The following is a 10,389-nucleotide window of genomic DNA, read 5'->3' as shown; positions in this document are numbered from 1 at the left end:
AGGTCTGGGACCTGGGGCCTGAGGTCTGGGACCTGGGGCCTGAGGTCTGGGACCTGGGGCCTGGGGTCTGGGACCTGGGGCCTGAGGTCTGGGGCCTGGGGTTCACAATCTGGAAATCTGTAATTTACACATTGAGAGTGTCCATTCAGAAAGAGTGGATTCTAAGCTTTTGAGTGTTTAATATGTCAAACATATTAAACACTCAAAAAATAAAATAAAATATATATGGCCATGTGAATGTTGGCACCATGCAAACTATAATGCTGAGAAAACCAACCTCGAAGTTTAAGAAGAATTGTCCTGACCTGATCAGCTGCCTGGGTGTGTTTTTAAAAATGGCTTTTTAGAAGTTTTGTTCCATTTTCTAATAAGACTCTTATCTTCTGTCTTGTGAGCCTTTATTATGGAGTCATCTGCAAACCCTGACCAAAACCTAAATAGAAGCTGGAAGGTCTATGTTGCTTGACTGACTTAGGATTCCTCTGGAGGAGCTGTTTATATTTTATATGTTTTCATAGATAGATAGATCATGAGTTAGTGTAACTTACTGGCTTTTATTAAAAGTAACTGTCACCTACACACAGACCTGATTACATCCAGACGTGTAGGGTCCAATAATCACACATATAATGTACCTGTCTGGCAACATGAAGCAGGCAAAAACATACTTGGTATAATATATGTATATACCAAGTCTATGATGTTGTAATTATGGAAAGGGTTACAAAGTAATGTCAAAGTGTTTGAGTTTCCAGGGAACTTTAGTCCACAAATGGAGACAAACATGGAACAGTGGTGGACTTTTCCAGGAATGACCAGCCAACGCAAAGCGCTCTAAAAATGACAAGACAATCTGAAGCATGCCATACCTTATTTTCATACTTAAGCCTTTTAAACTGGATCAGAACTCATCTGACACGTATCTCTCCTAGATGAAGCCATGGCTGGCTTTAACGTCTTCCTTTTCTCTCCTGAAAGTATTCCTGGATCAGTGCTTCTGTTTCTGTGTCTCTACTCTGTTCTCTCTAACCTCCAGTCGGTCATGCACTGACTCAAGTTCTGATTCTGCCTGAGTTTTCTTCCTGTAGAAGGGGGGGTTTTCTCTCCACTGTCACTACATGCATATCAGTGTATGAATGATTGCTGTAAAGTCAGCAACACAATGAAAGTCTACTGTCAGTACATACTCGTCCAGTAGGAGTGAATGCTGCAAGGCAATGACTTGATTCAATCTGCCTGGCTTCCTTAGATGGAAAACTTTTTTTAACCAATGTGAATAATAAAGAGAAACTGACTGCATTGTTTGATAATTGATATCAATTGAAATGCATCTATGATTGGATTGAATTGACTGGCTTGGAATGATGTGTTGGCATCAAGCAAATCAACCGAATTGAACTTTTCTTGATGAAACTCTTGATGAATCTTTGATTGTCAGTCAGCTGGGTTTTGTTTTTTATTGTTAAAGTCCTGACCACAGTTTTGGCCACTCTATATTGCAAAACACAAGGACACTACTGAGCATTCAGAATGAAACTTTTATTTTTTTACACTGCTATGTGAAAAGCCTCAAGAAGCATCATCAGTTTTCCAGTCAGGTCACTTAATGTGTAAGTTACAGACACACCAGCGAGAGAAAGAAAAGCACCATCAGCCTTATAAGTCAAACAGTCAGTCAATGAGAGAACAAAGTCATCAAATTTGCACTTGATTAACAGTCAACGCAGATCCATGACTTATATTTTCATATTTATTTTTCAATCCAGCACTACGGTGCATATTGCACTGGCCTCATAGATGCACACACATTAGCACATAGCGCTGTCAACCTAAATGATACTTTTCAACATCTTTCCATTTGCACCTCCTCCTCCTCTCGCCTTCCTGTGCCTTAAATTATTCAGATCTCTCTGCATTTGATTTAGCATGCCTCCTGTCTGCCATTTCCCCTTCTTTTTTATACATTTCATTATGTTGTATGACTTTAGACCCACTGGCTGGAAAATGACAATTATTTTGCTCCAGCAGCCAGCTATTAACAGAGCTGAATACATGGAGTGCTGTACAGAGTAGCGAAGGAAGAGTAAGACGAAGACACATGCATGCTGTAAATGCAGATGCATTTCTGACTACATGGTCAACAGGTAAATACTGCACAGATAGTCACTATAAACCACAATCTGCATAGCTATGCTAATCTTTAATCTTCTGTTTTCTCTTGGTCTGCCTCAAATGCAATGACAGAAATACAAATGTTCATGAAAGTGTAGAAAAGCAGAGGTTGTGGGTGAGGCTGGAAGAGGAATGATCCCATAAAAAGAGCGAAGCAAAGGCAGAGATTTGTTGATCCAAAGTAACGCCTTTTAGTTGTACCTTTAGTTTGGCAGAGCGAGTGAATCAAACCCATATCTAATGGCAGCTTGTTTGGCCTTTTCATCCATTCTGCATAAATATATATGAGCCACAGTGAAACACGCAGGGGACCTAATAGAAATGAATGAACTACTCAACCATATATTTACCATGAGAGATATGCAGCTTGTGATTGGAAAGGGCATCCACTATCTGCAATATTGATAATACTTTTCAAATTTCATCTGCTTTTGTTTGCGCTCTGCAGCCGCCTGTTTAAACATGGCAAGAATTATGAGGCCAAACATTATCTCCACCAGTTGTTGTAGGCTGAACATATAACTTTATCACTGAAATGATTCCAGGAGTTTGGCTGCATTGTAGCATTTCCATTAGAGCTTGGCTATCTGACAGAATTCCAACCAATCAGCAGCAACAGTAGCCCACGTCTGGTGGCCAAGCGATGCCTGAGTCTGTGACACTGGGTTTTAAGCATGTCTGTGTGCCAGGATGTAAAACTGTTACCATCTCTGATCAAATATGATGGAGGACATTATGAATATACAATCTTTTAGGTCAGACTGTATTTGTACAATGTTATTAGCTTTAGCCTCGTCTGTGTATTGAAAAATCGGGGTTATTTTTTTAAAATAAAATCCTTACTTCAGTTGTCATTTTAAATAATTTTTTTACATGTCTGCTGTCAGTTGCTTAGCAACATTTTATTTTCAAAGTAAAGGTATACTTTGTGTGGCAAGTAAAATACGTTAAATACTCTTTCATTATGGCACGTAAACTTGTGTTCCCTCTTAACCATGTTCACAATGATCAATCAAATGAGCAAGGAAATCTGCTCTGACAAAAACAGAAAGCGCAGCTTTATTTTTGTGATAGAAATGTTTACTCATTTTGGAATTTTTTATTTCAATATTTCAATTTGTCAAAACCAACGTTTGCTGACTCTCCTTTTGTCCCCTCAGCTACCTGAAGGTTTTTGAATTCTGCTTTCTCACATTGTTTGCCACAAACTCAAGAAGTAGCTAGTCCTGCAAAATATAATCATATGAAAATCTACTTCTTCTACCCTCCCCCCAAAAAAACAAGCTAAATTCTATAGAAATGTAAACCTTCAGAATCAGCTAATGACACCAGGAAGCAGAGACCTTCCTACATAAAAGAACTAAAACACACAATGTTAAATAAATGATGTAAGTGGATCATTGTTTTGCCAAATATAATTGGTTTTTGTCAACAGATAGTCAGGATTTAAAGGTCTGCTTACATATTTAGGTGATACAAAGTACTGGCTGGATTCTGTGTTTTAATGTGAACCGACAGAGGTAGAAACTGGTTAAAAAAAAGGGCGGGGGTTGGGGGGAGGAGCATTACAGTTTCTGTATTAGTTTTTATTTCATAACAGCACCAGTATCATTTGTGCAATGGATATTGCATCACAGTTTAAGTCTTTTCTTTAATTTAATTTTTTTAGAATACTTCATCTTGCTTTATTTCATTGATTTTCCTTCCAAAATGCATTCCTTCTTGGTGGCTGCTTTAAGGAATATTGTCAAATGTTTCTCAGTATACACAGGTGAACTGTATTATATATCCTCTTAAGAAAGCACAGGAATCAGTCTTGCTTGATTGCGTCCTGTAGTCCCTCACAGAGAGGGTGAGAGCAGGTTATCCATGTAGAAATAGCACAGCAGACATCATACACCAAGTTCTGTCATGCACAAAAACATTGAAAAAAAAAAAGTATCCAGACAATCTTTTATCCCAGAGTCGCTTAAATCTGCAACACACATCCTTCGAAGAGCAGCTCAGCCACCACACAGGGACTAAGGGTTATTTGAACTAAAGCTTTGTATGGGGTTACAGTCAGCGTTAAAGCTCTAAGACTGGGGTTGGTCTGATGCCTAACGTGGACTTATGGGCGATCTTGGTGACTTGGCCAAATGTTGCAGCCCAGATCAAACTGTGTCACCAGGGATAGACATATCAGAGGAGCTCAGCGAAGCTGGCAGATCATGATAGTCATCTTAAGGAAGGGGGTCCCAGTGATTAAATCCAGGCTGTTGGATCCCACCCTCTGGCACTTGACCACACACAAGCATGCACATGCAAACACACACACACACACACACAAACACACATACACACACACACACACACACACACACACACACATGCACACAAACACAGTTGTAAGCTCACAAACACACGGAAATGCATTCATGTCCAGAGTCCCAAACACAGGATCATTAATATTTGCACATAATAACCCTCCTCTTTTCTCACACTGCTGCTACCAGATACACCAGCTGGGTCTGCCGATCCATTACCATAATGCCACCAATGTGTGTTTTTATGGCTATATCTGGCTACATTTGCTTCCTTCTTGTATTGTTTCTCTCAGTATGTTCACACACGCTAGAACTGCATTGTATGTTAGTGTATGTGATTTTGCTTGTGCTTCTTCTTTTGTATGCTTCCTGCAGTGGGCATGCATATTAAAAATGGATTTTAGGGCTAAATTGTATAATGATTTCTTGGAAAACAATAAATTGAGGTTCCAAATAAAGGCCATTATGGAAATGAGATTATGGAGCAATTGAATTAGCCTGTAATCACCGTTTCTATATGTCATTACAATGCAACTTTATACAGCATTACTCTGTGCCTGGGGCTATAAATGTCAAACACTGTTTCTTCGAGAAGTATTTCAGTAAATCCACAAAGGGAGGGTTTAATTCAGATTGAGTCAATGCATCTCCACCTCTGCCACTTTATTTTAGAATTTGCATTATTACTATTTCATAGGGCATATATCTTCAAAGCTAGAAGATCACTGTTGTGCTGCAAAGCAAAAATAAGCTTAGAGACAAAAATCATCCTTAGAGCATTCCACAGTTACTTGTAACAATAGATTTTGTTAAAGATATATTTATTTTAGATGTAAAACAACACAGTAACAATACTGTAGGCTGTTTGGGTTTTATAAATTTAAATGAAATATTGTCACTGGACGTCATCATGTTGTTTATACTGCAATGCATTTTGAGTAAATAACAGATGCTAGGTCAGATTGTGCTACCTCCGTCCAGTCAAAACAGTGATGAGTAACGTCTTTAAACCTTTTCAGTTTGAACTGTAGCATGTTGAAATCGATGGAAATGTATAAATCACAATGATTGATGATGAGGAGACTAAATGGGGGAACAGGACAGAGTTTGCTGAAGAAGCTGGTGTTTGTGCTGCTGCTGCCACCTTCAGCTTTATAAATGAAACAATGCATGACACGTACCTCTGTTCCAACTTTGTGATCCTGTATGTAGGTATGTGTCTGGTCTGGTAATACCTGTTTATGGTCTGGTCTTCAGTCATTTGGTGTCAGCAGCAATAGCAACATGTTCCCTATCATCTAAAAGAGCTTCCAGCACTGCCTGTCTCTGATGTTTCTCCTTGAATCTTTTGGTTGCTGGCCGGCGGCAGGTTTTAGGCGCTTAGTGGCTAAAAACTGTCAGTACGGCATTCGGTTTTAGATTGCGAGGGCAACAGCCACCTGTCAGCTCCTTCATCAATTTTGCTTGTACAAAGTATTTACGAGAGAAATGCTAAGAGCTCAAATGTGGATCCTTTGCAAGTTGTGTGACTCTTTCCCACTGCGCTCCTCTTTTTCTTTCATGGAAGCGATAAAGACTCACCTCACTATTTCTGTTTGTTTTTTCTTTAACTACAGCCAACAGTGACGCAGTGAAGCATTGCATAAATTTACACCAAACGCAATATGACAACAAACAACTGGGCTAAGGTTAGCCTTCTGGTGTAGATTCTAGGACAAAATGGATAAAAAAAAACTAAAACAAAAAAACCAAGAGTGTTGCCTTGATTCTTTCATACATGTTTGAGAAATCCGTCAGTCTCTTACAGCAACTATTCAGCTGAGCAAAGCACCAGGGAGGACCTAGCCCCACCTTCAAGACACAGCTTCTGCCTCACAGAGCAACCCTCCCCTGCAACTCCCCCACTCAGCTCCTTCAGACTAGCCAGCAGCAATTAGCACCTGGTGGATCTGCGGATCTGCTGAGCTCATAATAGAAGTTACTTCTCAGTGCAACACTGGTAAAACGTTGTTAAAGGCTTAGGAGAACTATATTGTGATGACTTCCTGAAGGTGGAGTTTCAGAAGGAGCAAAGATTTTTAAAGAGACAGAGACTCATACAAGGCCGTAAATTCTTACAACTGAAGGTAACGTTACTTGAATGTTGCTATGTGGCTGGAAAACATGTTCCTTCAAGCCACAAAGTTCTACCATCACATTACACAAGCTAGATGTGTCTTCAGGGTTCAGTAGACTGCACTACCGATTTACCTTGTTGTGGATGCCTGGAGCATGTGGTGTTGTGAGTTTTTGTAGGTAAATAGGAAAACCCAGAGTGGAGTACAGCAGTATGAGGATTCTCCTATCAATTAAGTGGAATGGATTCATTAGTGAACCAGTAGAATCAGCATTGGGAAAGTAACATGTTATTGTAAATGTGGGTTCAAATTAACTTTTTTCAAATATAAAGGGGGGATGCCACTTCACACACAATTATTGCAAAGGCAATGGCTACAAGGACTACTTATCTTTCTCTCATCTTGCAAATAACAGTTCCACACAATGCTTCAAACATTAACACACACGCAGAGTATCAACACCAACGAGTCATCTCCTCCTGTTTTCCTTGGTCTATAGGGATTTGTCAGTCCTCGTCAACCAACCGTGTCAACCGTGACAGTCGTCCAGATGTCTTCTGCCGCCACAAAGATGACAAGAAGGACAGGAAAAGAAGTGAAGTGTGGGGATGGAGAGAAAGGATTTCCAAATGCTACAGTTGGACATACATGAGCAATTAAATTCAGACCATAAAGGACTAACCATGCTGACAAGCACTAATGTAGTAAGTTTTAAGTATGTAGTACTGAAGGAATTACAGTTTGGAAGGTGGTCAGCTATTCTGTTGGCGCAAACTGGATTGCTCTTTATACATTTTTATTTGATTTTATTCAAACCAAATGTTCTGCATTTAGCATTGACCATCTCTGTATTGAGCATGAAAGGTTCTCTCCTTTTTTGTTCCCACCACATGTGAGTAAAACACTGGTAAGATGAAACAAGTTTAAAGAAATATTTCACTGACAAGGAACTTTTAGCAACTTTAGTATTTGTGAGTGTTGTTGAAATGTTTCTACAGAACAGAAGAAGCCAACAAATGATAAATTGGGAATAATTTTATTTAATTAATTAGCTGGGAAGTGTATGCTGTTGAGTATACATAATTAAAGAGCTGAGACATGCAGGTCTTCACAATTAAATATTTATCCTTTATATATGTTTTGAAACAATTGAATCGTCGAAAGAATCCTGAGTTGTCATGTGGTCATGCATAACAATAAGAACAAGGCATGTCCTCCAGCATCTGTGGGGAAATACTGTTAACATAATAAATACAAAGTATTTATGACGTACTTTTTTGATTATTAATTATGCCAACGATAAGTTCATAAATTTATGTTGGACCAGTGTGCACTGCCTGGTACCCTAGATGGCCAACCCTTGGTGGAGATTCAGTCTCATGAGACCAGTAGGACGAGATCTTTTGCAAAAAAACAAAATCAAAGTCATGCTCCAGCAGCCCTTAGAACTTCTGTCTATAAAATGTATTAACTGGATTGGTGATGAAGCGCAACACTGACTACTGAGCAGGGGTAGAGTAGAGCAGTAGTTTAAAGGCACTTTTACACTAGCCTGCCTCTAAACGGTACGGTCTCAGTCCGCTTCGGGCCAGATTCATTTTCTATTAGCAAATCCAGCGAGGCTCTGCCCAGCTGTTCTCAGATTTTTCTAGTGTTAAAATAACTTATGCAGATGGGTAAAAAAATAAAAATAAAACTATGCTATAAACAATCTATTTGCAAATATTATTTTGCAATTTGAGTGTTTTCAACATGATATCAACACATCGTCATTAAAATGTAATGACAAATTACATTTTCCGTTATATACTTAAAAGCAAACATTCTTGAGGTTGTTATAGTTTAAAGCAATTTTAATAAATGTAAAGTTCAGTCTTGAGTCCAGACTTTCAAGCCAAATGAATAAATTCATCAAGTCAGTAACATTATAATCCAACACCAACATGAAACATGGTGGGTGTTTCATGTTGGTGAAACACCCACCATGTTATGGGTGTCTTAATGAAGACACCCATAACAATCACTGAAACAACCTGAAATTGATAAAAGTGTAAAAAAATAAATAAATTTGACTGAAAATTAAACAATGAAAATCAGACAATGCTTGTCTGATTTTCAGACAAGCATTTCAGACAAGCATTTTCAGAATTATTACTGCTCAGACCAAATAATTCAAAATGTCAACAAAACAATGCCTACATTTGTATGATTTCAAGCGTGAGGGACATATCTTTTGGATATTTTATGTTCAAAACATAAAACATGTGGATGGTGTAGCTTTGGACAGTGATGGGGGACTTGATGGGGTCATTCACAACCCTTTGATCAACAGCAACTTTAAAAACCTGTTCACCTAAAGAAACAAATAATCAATACAAGAGTTTAAGATCCACCAAAGATGAATATAACATGTCCACTTCAGAAACTGTCAATGCCCAAAGGTTCTAAATATTACTTTGACATCTGTATATTCTGTTGTACGAAAATTCAATGAGCATTTTAATTGTACAAACATACTTTGATTCTGGATTTGTCTGCTGTTTTAATCTGAATGTGTTCTTGACATGTGAACAGTATAGTATCCTTCTTCCACAATTTTTAAGGCCACAGAAGAAGAATGCATTATTGACATATCTGTGTGAGATCTGCAGTGCTTCAAGTATTTGGACAATGAGATCCATGTAAATTTGCAAATATTACACATATACATAATGGTTTTGTTGCAATCAAGTATGACAGTTTATAACCTGGGCTTCAAGTAGCAAAAACAGTATGAGGTTGCAAGTGGTCATATCAGAAAAAAAAAAAAAAGTTCAAATTAAATGCAAAGCAAAATGCTTTATGCACACCAGTGTTTAGGTCTAAGTAATGTTCATTCTTATTTTTTTATTTCAGAAAAATGTCAATTGTCCCTATATGTGTTGGTCCTCAGTTTATAAATGACATGATGAAAAATAAATTGTGATCTGCAGTAACAATCTACAAACCACCACAATCCTATCTAACCTCACCACAAATTTAACGCCAGCTGAAAAAGGTCCAGTCAGGTTCAAACAAAAAACAAACCGAACGAGGAGAGCAGAGCTGGAGTCTGGACATGGAAACTATCTTATCAAAGCTCAAAAACCACCTGCATATAAACACCCAAGACATCAAATAATGCTTAGCAATTAAGAAAACCACAGTCTGACATTGATTTAAAAAAAAGCACAATTGAAATTAGCAGGATGACGTAAATGAACTGCTAACTTTCATGCATGCTTTATTAGCAATTTGAATTTACTAACAAATAAAAAAAGGAAGCATCACACATGCTACCAAAAGCCATCTCAAGAAAACTCACAGTGGACGATGACTGTCATACATACCAATGTTTTTGGGAGCTATGTGTCTTTTTTAAGTTGGAGGAATAAATCCAGCTAGCAAGTGTAACTCCTCATGAGATAAATGCATAAATGGGTGCTGTACTTGGAGTTTAAAAAGAGTCAGAAAAACAGCAGTCACCGTTATCTAGCAAACAATGATATCTTACTTTTACAATCCACAAGCAATACAGCATGTAAAAATCATAAGTAAAGATTTTGAGTAACACAAATGCAACATCAAAATAAGACCATATAGTTTACAAGAATATACTAACTAGCTGGGTGCCAGTGTTCAAGAAGTCAAACAACGTGAATTAACTGCTAACTATACTGATATAGAGTTTTCGGGGGGGGGTTTTGTTTTTTTTTAGGAAAAAAACATATGGTTTATTTGTTTATTTTACATTACCCCTTAGGTGCCAAAAATGA

General features: G+C 38.0%; 1 long non-coding RNA gene across 1 annotated transcript; it reads left to right on the top strand.

Annotated features, from left to right (window-relative positions):
• Positions 1 to 4,910: 4,910 nt before the first annotated feature.
• On the top strand, positions 4,911 to 10,094 carry LOC107838200 (uncharacterized). The gene is made up of 3 exons (XR_001664248.1): positions 4,911 to 4,924; positions 5,294 to 5,382; positions 10,085 to 10,094. It is a non-coding gene; the product is annotated as an uncharacterized LOC107838200 (long non-coding RNA).
• Positions 10,095 to 10,389: the final 295 nt, after the last annotated feature.

The sequence above is a fragment of the Poecilia formosa genome, unplaced genomic scaffold (assembly GCF_000485575.1).
Source record: "Poecilia formosa unplaced genomic scaffold, Poecilia_formosa-5.1.2 Scaffold219, whole genome shotgun sequence".
NCBI classification, from domain to species: domain Eukaryota; kingdom Metazoa; phylum Chordata; class Actinopteri; order Cyprinodontiformes; family Poeciliidae; genus Poecilia; species Poecilia formosa.
This window is presented reverse-complemented; position numbering and strand designations above follow the sequence as displayed.